Consider the following 14,473-nt stretch of genomic DNA (forward strand, 5'->3'; position numbering starts at 1 on the left):
TCTCACAAACCATGTCTATTTCAATTGCTATAAATTTGACCCCTAAAATCCACCCTGAGATATTTACTCTATGCTGATTAAGATATGATGATTGAGCTGTTTTCAGTGCAAAAATCATTTATTCCTGCCAGTCAAAAGTTGCTGTATTCCCATTACTGTATTTTAGCACTGTCACGTCCTCTGCCTGTTTTCTGTCACCTGCACGTTCATTAACTGCACTACACACCCTGCACTACAACTCCCATCATGCTCTGCACTGCTCCCCATCACCTGAGTATTAATTATCAGGGGCGTAGCTAGGATTTTTCAAGGGGGTGTCACACACTGACTGGCAGCCTGAGTACATTACCGTATGTAACAAAAAATAATTACCATTGCTAGTTTTAGGTAGCTTAGAAACCAGCTCTTCCATTATTGCTGTTTCTTCCACGTTTTCTTGATGATGCGTTCTAGAAACAGTACACTAAAACTTAGCTTTGAAGCCACAAAATGAAACTTTGATGGAAAAAATATATAATAAATTGCTTACCTCTCTTCACGTCGAAAGAAGAAGGAAAGTTTCGCTTGTTTTGACATGGTGAATTATTAACACAAGGAAATACTCGTAATTCGTAACTAAAAAGACTGCAGCTACACTGGTAGCTTGACCATGCTTTCTAGTGCGATCGTGTTGCACTTGCGCAGGACTGTGTCAGTCCTGCGTGCCTTGGCTTGTGCACCTAAAGGCGCACCTCAGGCACCTAACGAGCTCCGGCACACACGCCGTTAACAAAGAACACCGGTCTTTAATCAATGAACTATGTTTAGGCTATTTAAGGACCGCACCCATGCAAGGACAATGTGAAGTATTACGCCGCGTCTAGTGTGCCTGACAGAGCCTTGTTCCCTGTCCTTGTTGACCTCTTGGTTTTTCAACTCCTCTTTTCTCGTCCCTTGATCTTGTATAGTTTTGCCTCTGATATTCTGTCTGCGCCTCGATTGACCTCCTGCCTGTTTTCTCGATTACGACTTTGCCTGCATTTAACACACTTTATGCTTATACAAGGGGGGGGGGGGGGGGTCACGGGCACCCCAGAACCACCACCCCCCCAGCTACACCCCTGATTATAGACACCTATTCTCAAATCACAGCCACGCTATTTAAGGAATCTGCACACACACATTCACTGCGGAGTATTATTTAACATATCTGCACTTACATCTGCCTCTCCTGCACACACACTGACAAACTGGGTTTTCGCACCCAAACCACAGGAAGTCAAGGTTAGAGAAACCCTAATGAGGCTGAGGTGACAATGTAGTTTAAAAAAAAAAAAGTTAGAAAAATTACAGTGGGCGCTTTTCTAATATTCTTATGCGGCTATTGAAAAAATGCATGGTCCGACAAGGGGGGGTCACGGGCACCCCAGAACCACCCACCCACCCCCCCAGCTACACCCCTGATTATAGACACCTATTCTCAAATCACAGCCACACTATTTAAGGAATCTGCACACACACGTTCACTGCGGAGTATTGTTCTGATTCCTCTGTTCATTACAAAGCTGTTTTGTTTCTATCTATTATGACTGTATTTGACCTGTGCTCCTTTTTGTGACTTCAGTATTTTGGATTACCCTGTTTATACCTGTTTGCAAATCACTTGACTTGTGCCTGCTCATTGACTGTTTCTGCCTGCTGTTTTGGAAATTTGCTGCTTGTGTGAACTTTTAATTAAAAACTATCCCAGCTGCACTTGCAGACTCTCTTGTTCCAAGCCTACTTTCATTTGTTTAAATGGTTCCATTTTTAATAGCTTACTCTAAATTTGAAATTTTGAAAAACTTCAGGAATAGCAGTGTTTCCCACAGACCAGGTAGCAATTTGTGGTGCTCCACTGTGCCGATGAGGGAATCGTGCGCGGTGGGGTCGTGGCGGTCGGTGGAGTCGGTCATTGGGGTGTATGCAAAGTGTTTACAGTGGCCGGTGTTCAAACACACAGTATTTTTCTTCAGAGTCACCTGCTGGGACTATTTTAAAGCTACAAGAAGCATTTGAGATTATTCAGTTCAATCTAAATTCTTTTAAGTTCTTTAAGAGAAGACAGCTAAAACAATTTTTACCAGAACCCTGCCTGGTTTCATTCCTCGACCCAACTTTACATTACAGGGCAGGCCATTAGTTTGCTGGGCTTGATGTTGGTGGAAAACCTGTCTTTTAAATTTATGAAAATTACTCACCAAAATTGAAGTTAAAGTTTAGTTTTTACTAGAGATGCACCGATTGCAATTTTTTGGGCCGATTCCGATTTTCCATGGAGTGTGACCTGCCGATACCGATTTTGGCTGATTCCGATTTCATTTTTTCAAACCACTTCACAGCACACACAAAGACACTATTTTCTTTTTATCTTTTCTTTAATAGAACATTCTGCCAGATTTTCAGTAATAAATTCAGTATATAATTCAGTAATAAAAACACCTCAAAGGTTGAAAACAAACAAAAAGACATTGTTCTTTGTAAAATCTTTCTTCATGTTTGGTATTAACATAATTCCTGAAATAGGAAATTCACACAAACATTTTTTCTTTTCCCATCCAATATCTGGCACAAAAACAACTCCCCCCCCACCCATATATTATTTGCCTACTGCTATGGAACACACTTTCATGAGCCTATTTAGATCTGAAAACTTATGCCTTATAGAACAACCCATTTCTTCATTCAGTGTCAAAATACAAAAATAATTTCCAGTCATACTTATACCATAGCCATTCTATCATCTTTGTCAAATGTGTATTTGTAGAGTAATTTCCAATGGAATCAAGTGCAACCAAGGTTGTAAAACAAACAAAGACATTTCTCTCTCTCTCTCTCTCTTTGTACAAATCTAACTAGATGTTTGATAATAGGCTAACGTATTAATTCCTGTAATGGGAAATTCACACAACCACAAACATTTTCTTCTTTTCGCATCCAGTATCTGGCACAAAAAAATCACTATATTTGGATATCCAAACATCAATAGCTTTGGATAAACTGGATATCCAAATATAGTGATTTTTTTTTTTTTTGTTAACGGTGCGCGCGCCTGAGCTCGTTAGGTGCGCAGGACTGACACTGTTCTGCGTAAGCACAACACAATCGCACTAGAAAGCATGTTCAAGCTGCCAGTGTAGCTGCAGTCTTTTTAGTTGCGAATTACGAGTATTTCCACTTTCATCTCGATGTGATACACAAGTTTTGATCGGCAGAAAATCGGCATATTTTAATTTTGACCGGCCAGTCGCCGGTCATGGCCGATCACGTGAAAATCGGCCGATTCCGATCAGCAGCCGGTCAATCGGTGCATCTCTGGTTTTGACCTTAGTTTTTTGCCTTTTTGGTGGCAATCTTTCAATCATTCTTTAGTTGACATTCAAGGAATAAATTGCAAAAAACAAGCTGGAGGTTTTTATTTTAAATATTGAACTCAACACTTGCCTCAACCAATACTAAAATGAAATAAATAGTATAATGTAACAACAAAATAATAAAATATCATAATTAGATGTAAGAAACCACTTAAGGTAACACCAAGGCAACTAACAATAATGAAAAAGCATTACCCTAATTGGTGCAAAGCCTGCATGCCCTATCAGAACATTTAATTCTGCGTGGCTTCCTGAAAACAAACTCCAGTGCCCTATCGTAAGGGAAGTCATTGCTGAAGCGGGATAAACGGGATAATGCAATAAAGCCAGTTCCTCGCATCAAGCTGCTGCTGTATGCATCAAAATTGGTTTGTAGCCTGACTCAGGGATGTCCGTTTCCTGTAAGCCAAGAAGGCTATGATAAAGCTCATTACGAGCACGACGTAGGCTACCTTTTAAAATAAGGGGTCGGAAGGTGAATTGGGAAGGCTGCGTTATTTTTAATTAGCGCAACGGATTTTTTTTTTTTTCAAAAAATTGCGAGTCTGATCGTGTGGCGCTAGGAATCCATTGTGTGGCGCTGCGCCACACAATGGTCTATGTATGGGAAACCCTGAATAGGTATAACTGAATCACAAAATGTTGATTTTTAACAATAGTGAATTGAAGAATGTTTGAAAAGACTTTATTTTATTGGAAGCATCTAGATCTATTGTAATTTGTAGCATACAGTATTTATGTCATATTTGCTCTGCCAGAGCAATGAATGCTGCTTGTACTTGTTCCCTTTTCTTCATGTCCCTTTGTTTATCTTTGGCCACATGCATTTTATTTCTGGTTGTAGCCCTGTATCTGCCTCTATCCTGTCATTTTTTGGTCACCAAACATATTGGGTTCATCTGTTCTGTGTTAAGTCCTTGATTAGTTTGTCTAGTTGTACCTTATTTTATCTTTATATCTTCACAACAGGCGGCACGGTGGTGTAGTGGTTAGCGCTGTCGCCTCACAGCAAGAAGGTCCTGGGTTCGAGCCCCGGGGCCGGCAAGGGCCTTTCTGTGCGGAGTTTGCATGTTCTCCCCGTGTCCGCGTGGGTTTCCTCTGGGTGCTCCAGTTTCCCCCACAGTCCAAAGACATGCAGGTTAGGTTAACTGGTGACTCTAAATTGACCGTAGGTGTGAATGTGAGTGTGAATGGTTGTCTGTGTCTATGTGTCAGCCCTGTGATGACCTGGCGACTTGTCCAGGGTGTACCCCGCCTTTCGCCCGTAGTCAGCTGGGATAGGCTCCAGCTTGCCTGCGACCCTGTAGAAGGATAAAGCGGCTAGAGATAATGAGATGAGATGAGATCTTCACAACATCTTGTTGTGCATTTCTGGGCCTTATTACCTGTCCCACATCTATTCTGATTTTTTTGATTCTTGCCCAAATTATCATGACTGATTATGGACTATCCTTACTTGATGTTGCCAATATGTTTAAGGACCTCCGCTATGGATCCATCCATCCATACATTATCTGTAGCCAGTTATCCTGTGCAGGGTTGCAGGCAAGCTGGAGCCTATCCCAGCTGACTATGGGCGAGAGGCGGGGTACACCCTGGACAACTCACCAGATCATCACAGGACTGACACATTATGCCGCTTTTCCACTACCAACGCGGCTGAGTTGGGCTGAGCCGTGCCGTGCTGAGTCGAGCTGAGTGGGGCTGTTGGAGTTGCATTTCGACTACAACCACGCTGAACCATGCTGGCTTGAAGTGGGTGGACACATTGGGTGGAGTTAGCGAAAGTGGGTGGACGTCACGTGATGTCGTTAGGCGGCGCAAACAGTGACATCAGTGATCTTTTAAGCGGTAGTCTTACGACCCGGATAGTAAACAATAAACATGGAGGACATGGAGTCGTTAGTGTTGCTGGTCTTGGTGCTGTGGCTTGTTGTCACCGACAACGCCAACAGATACTGGCAAGAGCGTATAGATGAGGCGAGGCGCATAAATCAGGCTTCAGAAATTCTCAGAATTCATAATTCTTCTTCTTCCAGGTTTACGGTGTTTACAGATCCCAGCGTGCTCGCGGGGCGTGTGTGGGCATGTGAGGACACTCCTCCTCACCAATCAGTGCACAGGGGAGTGTCTCCTCACGCCCCTAGCCCCACTCGGCTCGGTTTGGCTCGCTTCAGCTCCACTCCAAAACCGTGCAAGTTTTGGGTGCTGAGCAGGGCTGAAGTGAGCTGAGTCGTGCTGCCCTGAGGTAGTCGAAACACGAGCCGTGTCGGGCTGAAGTGAGCTGAAAAAGGGTCGTGGAAAAGGGCCAATAGAGACAAAGAACCATTCACACATATGGTCAATTTAGAGCCACCAATTAGCCTAACCTGCATGTCTTTGGACTGTGGGGGGAAACTGGTGCACCCAGAGGAAACCCACATAGACATGGGGAGAACATGCAAACTCCACACAGAAAGGCCCCTGTCATCCCCTGGGCTCGAACCCAGAACCTTCTTGCTGTGAGGCAGCACTACATCACCGTGCTGCTGCTCCACTATGGATGCTGACTACATTTTTTTTTTCTTTTATTCACTGAGAAAGAATCCATGCTGATCATCCAGCCTTTTTTTAACAGTATCTTCTAATTTGTTTTACATTATTAATACTGCTATCAATTAATATTTTATTTACATATAGGCTTAATGGGTTTCAGCCTCCAAGTTTATTTTCTGCCAGTAAAGCACTCATTTAGAATCCTATTTGTATCTAAGTGCAAACAGTTAATAGTTTCCACACAGAGTGAGGCTTCCTTTCCTTTATTAAGTACTATTCTCTATCATTTTATTTGGTCTGTGGCAAAAAACAAACAAGCAAAAACCCTCAGTCAAACAATCAACTGCACGTGTTGAAAGACTTTTGCTTGGCACAGTGCTGCTCAGCAGTGTGCAACAGAAACCTCAAATTAGAATTAGACTTTGGCTCAGTGTCCGGAGTTTCTGTCTTGAACTTTTTTTTTTTTTTGATTAAGCTTTGAAATTTCAGCCATATATTTTCCTTAAGAGCAGCATTTAGCCCTGTGGTGTTTTCATCTAGACTGATAAAAAGAGCTTTTTTATGAACCAATCATTTAAGTAACTGGAAAAGCAAAGCTGTATAAACAGTCTGGAGGACAGACACATTGTTCTTGGATTGTTGCTGGATTGTTATAGATAGCTACACACTCCAAACATACACACACATGCACATGTGTGTGTGTGTGTGTGTATACAGTGGTGCTTGAAAGTTTGTGAACCCTTTAGAATTTTCTATATTTCTGTATAAATATGACCTAAAACATCATCAGATTTTCACACAAGTCCTAAAAGTAGATAAAGAGTACCCAGTTAAACAAGACAAAAATATTATACTTGGTCATTTATTTATTGAGGAAAATGATCCAATATTGCATATCTGTGAGTGGCAAAAGTATGTGAATCTTTGCTTTCAGTATCTGGTGTGACCCCCTTGTGCAGCAATAACTGCAACTAAACATTTCCGGTAACTGTTGATCAGTCCTGCATACCGGCTTGGAGGAATTTTAGCCCATTCCTCTGTAACGAACAGCTTCAACTCTGGGATGTTGGTGGCTTTCCTCACATGAATTGCTCGCTTCAGGTCCTTCCACAACATTTCGATTGGATTAAGGTCAGGATTTTGACTTGGCCATTCCAAACCATTAACTTTATTCTTCTTTAACCATTCTTTGGTAGAACGACTTGTGTGCTTAGGGTTGTTGTCTTGCTGCATGACCCACCTTCTCTTGAGATTCAGTTCATGAACAGATGGCCTGACATTTTCCTTTAGAATTCGCTGGTATAATTCAGAATTCATTGTTCCATCAATGATGGCAAGCCATCCTGGTCCAGATGCAGCAAAACAGGCCCAAACCATGATACTACCACCACCATGTTTCACAGATGGGATAAGGTTCTTATGCTGGAATGCAGTGTTTTCCTTTCTCCAAACATAACGCTTCTAATTTAAACCAAAAAGGTCTATTTTGGTCTCATCCATCCCAAAACATTTTTCCAATAGCCTTCTGGCTTGTCCACGTGATCTTTAGCAAACTGCAGACGAGCAGCAATGTTCTTTTTGGAGAGCAGTGGCTTACTCCTTACAACCCTGCCATGCACACCATTGTTGTTCAGTGTTCTCCTGATGGTGGACTCAGGAACATTTAACATTAGCCAATGTGAGAGAGGCCTTCAGTTGCTTAGAAGTTACCCTGGGGTCCTTTGTGACCTCGCCAACTATTACACGCCTTGCTCTTGGGATGATCTTTGTTGGTCAACCAATCCTGAGGAGGGTAACAATGGTCTTGAATTTCCTCCATTTGTATACAATCTGTCTGACTGTGGATTGGTGGAGTCCAAACTCTTTAGAGATGGTTTTGTAACCTTTTCCAGCCTGATGAGCATCAACAACACTTTTTCTGAGGTCCTCAGAAATCTCCTTTGTTCGTGCCATGATACACTTCTACAAACATCTGTTGTGAAGATCAGACTTTGATAGATACCTGTTCTTTAAATAAAACAGGGTGCCCACTCACACCTGATTGTCATCCCATTGATTGAAAACACCTGACTCTAATTTCACCTTCAAATAAACTGCTAATCCTAGAGGTTCACATACTTTTGCCACTCACAAATATGTAATATTGGATAATTTTCTTCAATAAATAAATGACCAAGTATAATATTTTTGTCTCATTTGTTTAACTGGGTTCTCTTTATCTACTGTTAGGACTTGTGTGAAAATCTGATGATGTTTTAGGTCATATTTATGCGGAAATATAGAAAATTCTAAAGGGTTCACAAACTTTCAAGCACCACTGTGTATGTATGTGTGTATATATATATATATGCACATACAGTGGCATGCAAAAGTTTGGGCACCCTTACTGAAAATGTCTGTTACTGTGAATAGTTATGTGTGCAGAAGATGAACTGATCACCAAAAGGCATAAAGGTAAAGACGAGACATTTCAGCGTTTTCTGCAAGATTTGTGTATTATTTTTGTTTTATACAATTGGAGAGTGAAAAAAGAAAAGGAACACCATGTGGAAGTCTGGGCACCCCAATACATTTGAGTTCTCAGGTAACTTTTACCAAGGTTCCAGACCTTAATTAGCTTATTGAGCTGTGGCTTGTTCAAATTCTTCATTAGGAAAGGTCAGATGATGCAGATTTCAAAGCTGTATAAATTCTCTGACTCCTCAAACTTGTCCCTAAAATCAACAGCCATGGGCTCCTCTAAGCAACTCCCTCGCATTCTGAATAATAAAATAATTGATGCTCACAAAGCAGGAGAAGGTTACAAGAACGTAGCACAGTGTTTTCAGGTAGCCGTTTCCTCAGATTGTAATGTTATTAAGAAATGGCAGTTAACAGAAACAGTGGAGATCAAGGTGAGGTCTGGAAGATGAAGAAAACTTTCTGAAAGAACTGCTCGTTGAATTGCTAGAAAGGCAAATAAAAACCCCTGTTTGACTGCAAAAGACCTTCAGAAAGATTTAGCAGACCCTGCAGTGGTGGTGCACTGTTCTACTATGCAGTGACGCCTGGACAAATATGACCTTCATGGGAGAGTCATCAGAAGAAAACCTGTCCTGTGTCCTAGCCACAAAATTCAGCATCTGAAGTTTGCAAATGAACATCTAAATATGCCTGATGCATTTTGGAAACAAGTCCTGTGGACTGATTAAATCAAAATAGAACTTTTTGGCCACAATGTGCAAAGATGTGTTTGGAGAAAAAAGGGTGCCAAATTCCAGGAAAAGAACACCTCTCCAACTCTGAAGCATGGGTGTGGATCGATCATGCTTTGGGATTGTGTTGCAGCCGGTGGAACAGGGCACATTTCATTGGTCGAGGGAAGCATGGATTCGAATAAATACCAGCAAATTCTGGAAGCAAACATCACACCATCTGTAAAAAAAAGTTGAAGTTAAAAAGAGGATGGGTCCTACAATAAGACGATGATCCAAAACACACCTCAAAATCTACAGTGGAATACCTCAAGAGGCACAAGCTGAAGGTTTTGCCCTGGCCCTCACAGTCCCCTGACCTAAACATCATTGAAAATCTGTGGATAGATCTCAAAAGAGCAGGGCATGCAAGACAGCCCAAGAAACTTGTAGAACTGGAAGCCTTTTGCAAGGACGAATGTGTGAAAATCCCCCAGGTAAGAACTGAAAGATTATTAGCTGTCTACAAAAAGTGTTTACAAGCTGTAGTACTTGCCAAAGGGGGTGTTGCTAGGTACTAACCATGCAGGGTGCCCAAACTTTTGCTTCGGGCCCTTTTCCTTTTTTGTTATTTTGAAAATGTCAAAGATGAAAATAAAAAAATTGTTTTTGCTTAAAATATAAAGGGAATGAGTCATCTTTAACTTTTATGTCTTTTGGATATCATTTCATCTTCAACTTGCTTAACTGTTCACAGTGACAGCAGTTTTGACTAGATGTGCCCAAAATTTTGCATACCACTGTACATACAGTAGTGCTTGAAAGTTTGTGAACCCTTTAAAATTTTCTATATTTCTGCATAAATATGACCTAAAACAACATCAGATTTTCACACAAGTCCTAAAAGTAGGTAAAGAGAACCCAGTTAAACAAATGAGACAAAAATATTATACTTGGTCATTTATTTATTGAGGAAAATGATTCAAGATTACATATATGTGTGGCAAAAGTATGTGAACCTCTAGGATTAGCAGTGAATTTGAAGGTGAAATTAGAGTTAGGTGTTTTCAATCAATGGGATAACAATCAGGTGTGAGTGGGCAACCTGTTTTATTTAAAGAACAGGGATCTATCAAAGCCTGATCTTCACAACACATGTTTGTGGAAGTGTATCATGGCACGAACAAAGGAGATTTCTGAGGACCTCAGAAAAAGCGTTGTTGATGCTCCTCAGGCTGGAAAAGGTTACAAAACCATCTCTAAAGAGTTTGGACTCCACCAATCCACAGTCAGACAGACTGTGTACAAATGGAAGAAATTCAAGACCATTGTTACCCTCCCCAGGTGTGGTCGACCAACAAACATCACTCCAAGAGCAAGGCCTGTAATAGTCGGCGAGGTCATAAAGGACCCCAGGGTAACTTCTAAGCAACTGAAGGCCTCTCTCACATTGGCTCATGTTAATGTTCATAAGTCCACCATCAGGAGAACATGGAACAACAATGGTGTACATGGCAGGGTTGCAAGGAGAAAGCCACTGCTCTCCAAAAAGAACATTGCTGCTCATCTGCAGTTTGCTAAAGATCATGTGGACAAGCCAGAAGGCTAGGGGGAAAATGTTTTGTGGATGGATGAGACCAAAATAGAACTTTTTGGTTTAAATGAGAAGCATTATGTTTGGAGAAAGGAAAACGCTGCATTCCAGTATAAGAACCTTATCCCATCTGTGAAACATGGTGGTGGTAGTATCATGGTTTGGGTCTGTTTTGCTGCATCTGGGCCAGGACAGCTTGTCATCGTTGATGAAACAATGAATTCTGAATTATACCAGCGAATTCTAAAGGAAAATGTCAGGACAGCTGTCCATGAACTGAATCTCAAAAGAAGGTGGGTCATGCAGCAAGACAAAGACCCTAAGCATACAAGTCGTTCTACCAAAGAATGGTTAAAGAAGAATAAAGTTAATGTTTTGGAATGGCCAAGTCAAAGTCCTGACCTTAATCCAATCGAAATGTTGTGGAAGGACCAGTTCATGTGAGGAAAGCCACCAACATCCCAGAGTTGAAGCTGTTCTGTTCAGAGGAATGGGCTAAAATTCCTCCAAGACAGTGTGCAAGACTGATTAACAGTTACCGGAAATGTTTAGTTGCAGTTATTGCTGCACAAGGGGGTCACACCAGATACTGAAAGCATAGGTTCACATACTTTTGCCACTCACAGATAAGTAATATTGGATCATTTTCCTCAATAAATAAATGACGAAGTATAATATTTTTGTCTCGTTTGTTTAACTGGGTTCTCTTTATCTACTTTTAGGGCTTGTGTGAAAATCTGATGATGTTTTAGATCATATTTATGCAGAGATATAGAAAATTCTAAAGGGTTCACAAAATTTCAAGCACCCTATGTGTGTGTGTGTGTGTAAAATGAGTATGATGACTATGGACATCTTTTGCTTTGTATATATTCATTCTCTGCTTTCACATATGAACACAGGTATTGTGGTTGAATGGCAGAGGATCTCTTGACCTTCTGGTGTTTTTTGCTCCTACTTTGAATTCTATCAGTGTCCCTGGCTCTCTCAGGCAACATTTGTTTGAGAAGGTTTATTGATTTCCTTTAAAGTGAGTGCTTGGTCCTGTAGTTCATGAGGGTCAAGCTTTTTAACTGCTCCTGAAATGATCAATCAGAAAATGATGATACTTATCAGCTCATGTAAATTAATCTACTGGTTACAGCAAAACAGAGCTGTTCATAATTACTTTTTAAAAAAAGACAGAAAATAATGAAAATATTGATCATGATGGAGTACACTCTCAAAATGCAATGCCATCTAAGTAAATCTTTCTAGATCTTCTTCAAACGAGGAGCTGTCTACGTCCTGTTAAGCTTGTGATTCTGTATACGTCTTGTTAAGCTTGTGATGCTTAAATGATGGTAAAAGCAAGTAGCACAAAAATAATGTCATGAATTCCCCCTCCCAGTGTAGTATGATTCAGAGCGCAAAAAAGTGGTGTGTTTTTTTTGTTGTTGTTAGTTCATGATGTTGGCTAGTGTGTGTGCCTGTTCTGCATTCAATTTATACCCTTCTCTTCATTTGTCTCTTGGCAAAGAGTGATTTTTTTTAAATAATGTGTGTTTCTGAGAGCTAGTTTCCCATGTTCCTGTTTCATTGTATCTCCTTGCATTGTATTTCTCTGTGATCTGACCCCTGCTATGGACTTTGATAATGATTACTGGATTTGCACTGATAAATAACACGTTGAGTTTATGCATTAGTTTCCAGCTACTATATTACAAGCATCAACATGTTTCTCAGTTTATTAAAACAGTACAGCAGAAAATGTGTGCTGGTCTGGGAAAACCTGTCAGAGGTCACTGTGATGGAAAAACATCTGGGATTTTCTGACTGAACATATTTTGACACTTCTACTTTAAGAAACTATCATTATATTTCACCAAACCTATGTGGAAATGGTACTTATTTTCCACCCTAGCCTTGACTATTTGTCTGCAAAGATCATGCTGGATAAGGAGGCAATTTAACAAACACAACAATTAAAAGCATTCTGCCTGCCCAAACATGTCTAAAACTTTTGTGTGTGTGATTGCATCACACAGTGAATGCCATAATTTAAGCCATTAAGCCAAATTAAGTCACTGGATAATTACATGTCATAACAAAATTAACATAAGCCTAATCATTGCAGTTTGTTTTCAGATATCACTGTCAAAAATGCCAGGGAAGCTAGTGTAGCATCACATCATCATAACACAGAAAAGCAGTTATACATTGTACAGGCAGCATTGGACAAAGTTTTAAAATGTTTAAATGACCTCATTAAAATATGGGAAATTTAGCCTAAATTGCTGAATTATTCAGTGATTATTTCTCCATTCAAATTAGCATGATCAGTCAAGTGAAGAAACAACAACGAGACTTATTTAAATGCCGTGAGTGACTTTTACCTCAGGTGCAGGTGATGGAACAGAAACTGTTGTGAATGATGCTGATAAGCAACATGAGAACTCATTTCCCATTATAAACATACTGTATATCTTTTGATTTTTTTGATAGGTAGATTCAAAGTTGGCGGCACAGTGGTGTAGTGGTTGGCGCTGTCGCCTCACAGTAAGAAGGTCCGGGTTTGAGCCCTGTAGCCAACGAAGGCCTTTCTGTGCGGAATTTGCATGTTCTCCCTGTGTCCATGTGGGTTTCCTCCAGGTGCTCTGGTTTCCCTCACAGTCCAAAGACATGTACAGTGGTGCTCGAAAGTTTGTGAACCCTTTAGAATTTTCTATATTTCTGCATAAATATGACCTAAAACATCATCAGATTTTCACACAAATCCTAAAAGTAGATAAAGAGAACCCAGTTAAACAAATGAGACAAAAATATTATACTTGGTCATTTATTAATTGAGGAAAATGATCCAATATTACATATCTGTGAGTGGCAAAAGTATGTGAACCTCTAGGATTAGCAGTTCATTTAAAGGTGAAATTAGAGTCAGGTGTTTTCAATCAATTGGATGACAATCAGGTGTGAGTGGACACCCTGTTTTATTTAAAGAACAGGGATCTATCAAAGTCTGATCTTCACAACACATGTTTGTGGAAGTGTATCATGGCACGAACAAAGGAGATTTCTGAGGAGCTCAGAAAAAGCATTGTTGATGCTCATCATGCTGGAAAAGGTTACAAAACCATCTCTAAAGAGTTTGGACTCCACCAATCCACAGGCAGACAGATTGTGTACAAATGGAGGACATTCAAGACCATTGTTACCCTCCCCAGGAGTGGTCAACCAACAAAGATCATTCCAAGAGCAAGGCGTGTAATAGTCGGCAAGGTCACAAAGGATCCCAGGGTAACTTCTAAGCAACTGAAGGCCTCTCTTACATCGGCTAATGTTAATGTTCATGAGTCCACCATCAGGAGAACACTGAACAACAATGGTGTACATGGCAAGGTTGCAAGGAGAAAGCCACTGCTCTCCAAAAAGAACATTGCTGCTCATCTGCAGTTTGCTAAAGATCATGTGGACAAACCAGAAGGCTATTGGAAAAATGTTTTGTGGATGGATGAGACCAAAATAGAACTTTTTGGTTTAAATGAGAAGCATTATGTTTGGAGAAAGGAAAACACTGCATTCCAGCATAAGAACCTTATCCCATCTGTGAAACGTGGTGGTAGTATCATGATTTGGGCCTGTTTTGCTGCATCTAAGCCAGGACGGCTTGCCATCATTGATGGAACAATGAATTCTGAATTATACCGGTGAATTCTAAAGGAAAATTTCAGGAGATCTGTCCTTGAACTAAATCTCAAGAAAAGGTGGGTCATGCAGCAAGACAACGACCCTAAGCGCAT

At 40.6% G+C, this 14,473-nt stretch overlaps 1 protein-coding gene across 2 annotated transcripts in view; it reads left to right on the top strand.

Moving 5' to 3' along the window:
* Positions 1-14,473, top strand: part of LOC132899553 (inactive N-acetylated-alpha-linked acidic dipeptidase-like protein 2) — a 711,964-nt gene that overhangs the window by 327,709 nt on the left and 369,782 nt on the right. The gene's annotated exons all lie outside the window — the stretch shown is intronic.

Source organism: Neoarius graeffei, chromosome 15, assembly GCF_027579695.1.
Source record: "Neoarius graeffei isolate fNeoGra1 chromosome 15, fNeoGra1.pri, whole genome shotgun sequence".
In the NCBI taxonomy this organism is placed as follows: domain Eukaryota; kingdom Metazoa; phylum Chordata; class Actinopteri; order Siluriformes; family Ariidae; genus Neoarius; species Neoarius graeffei.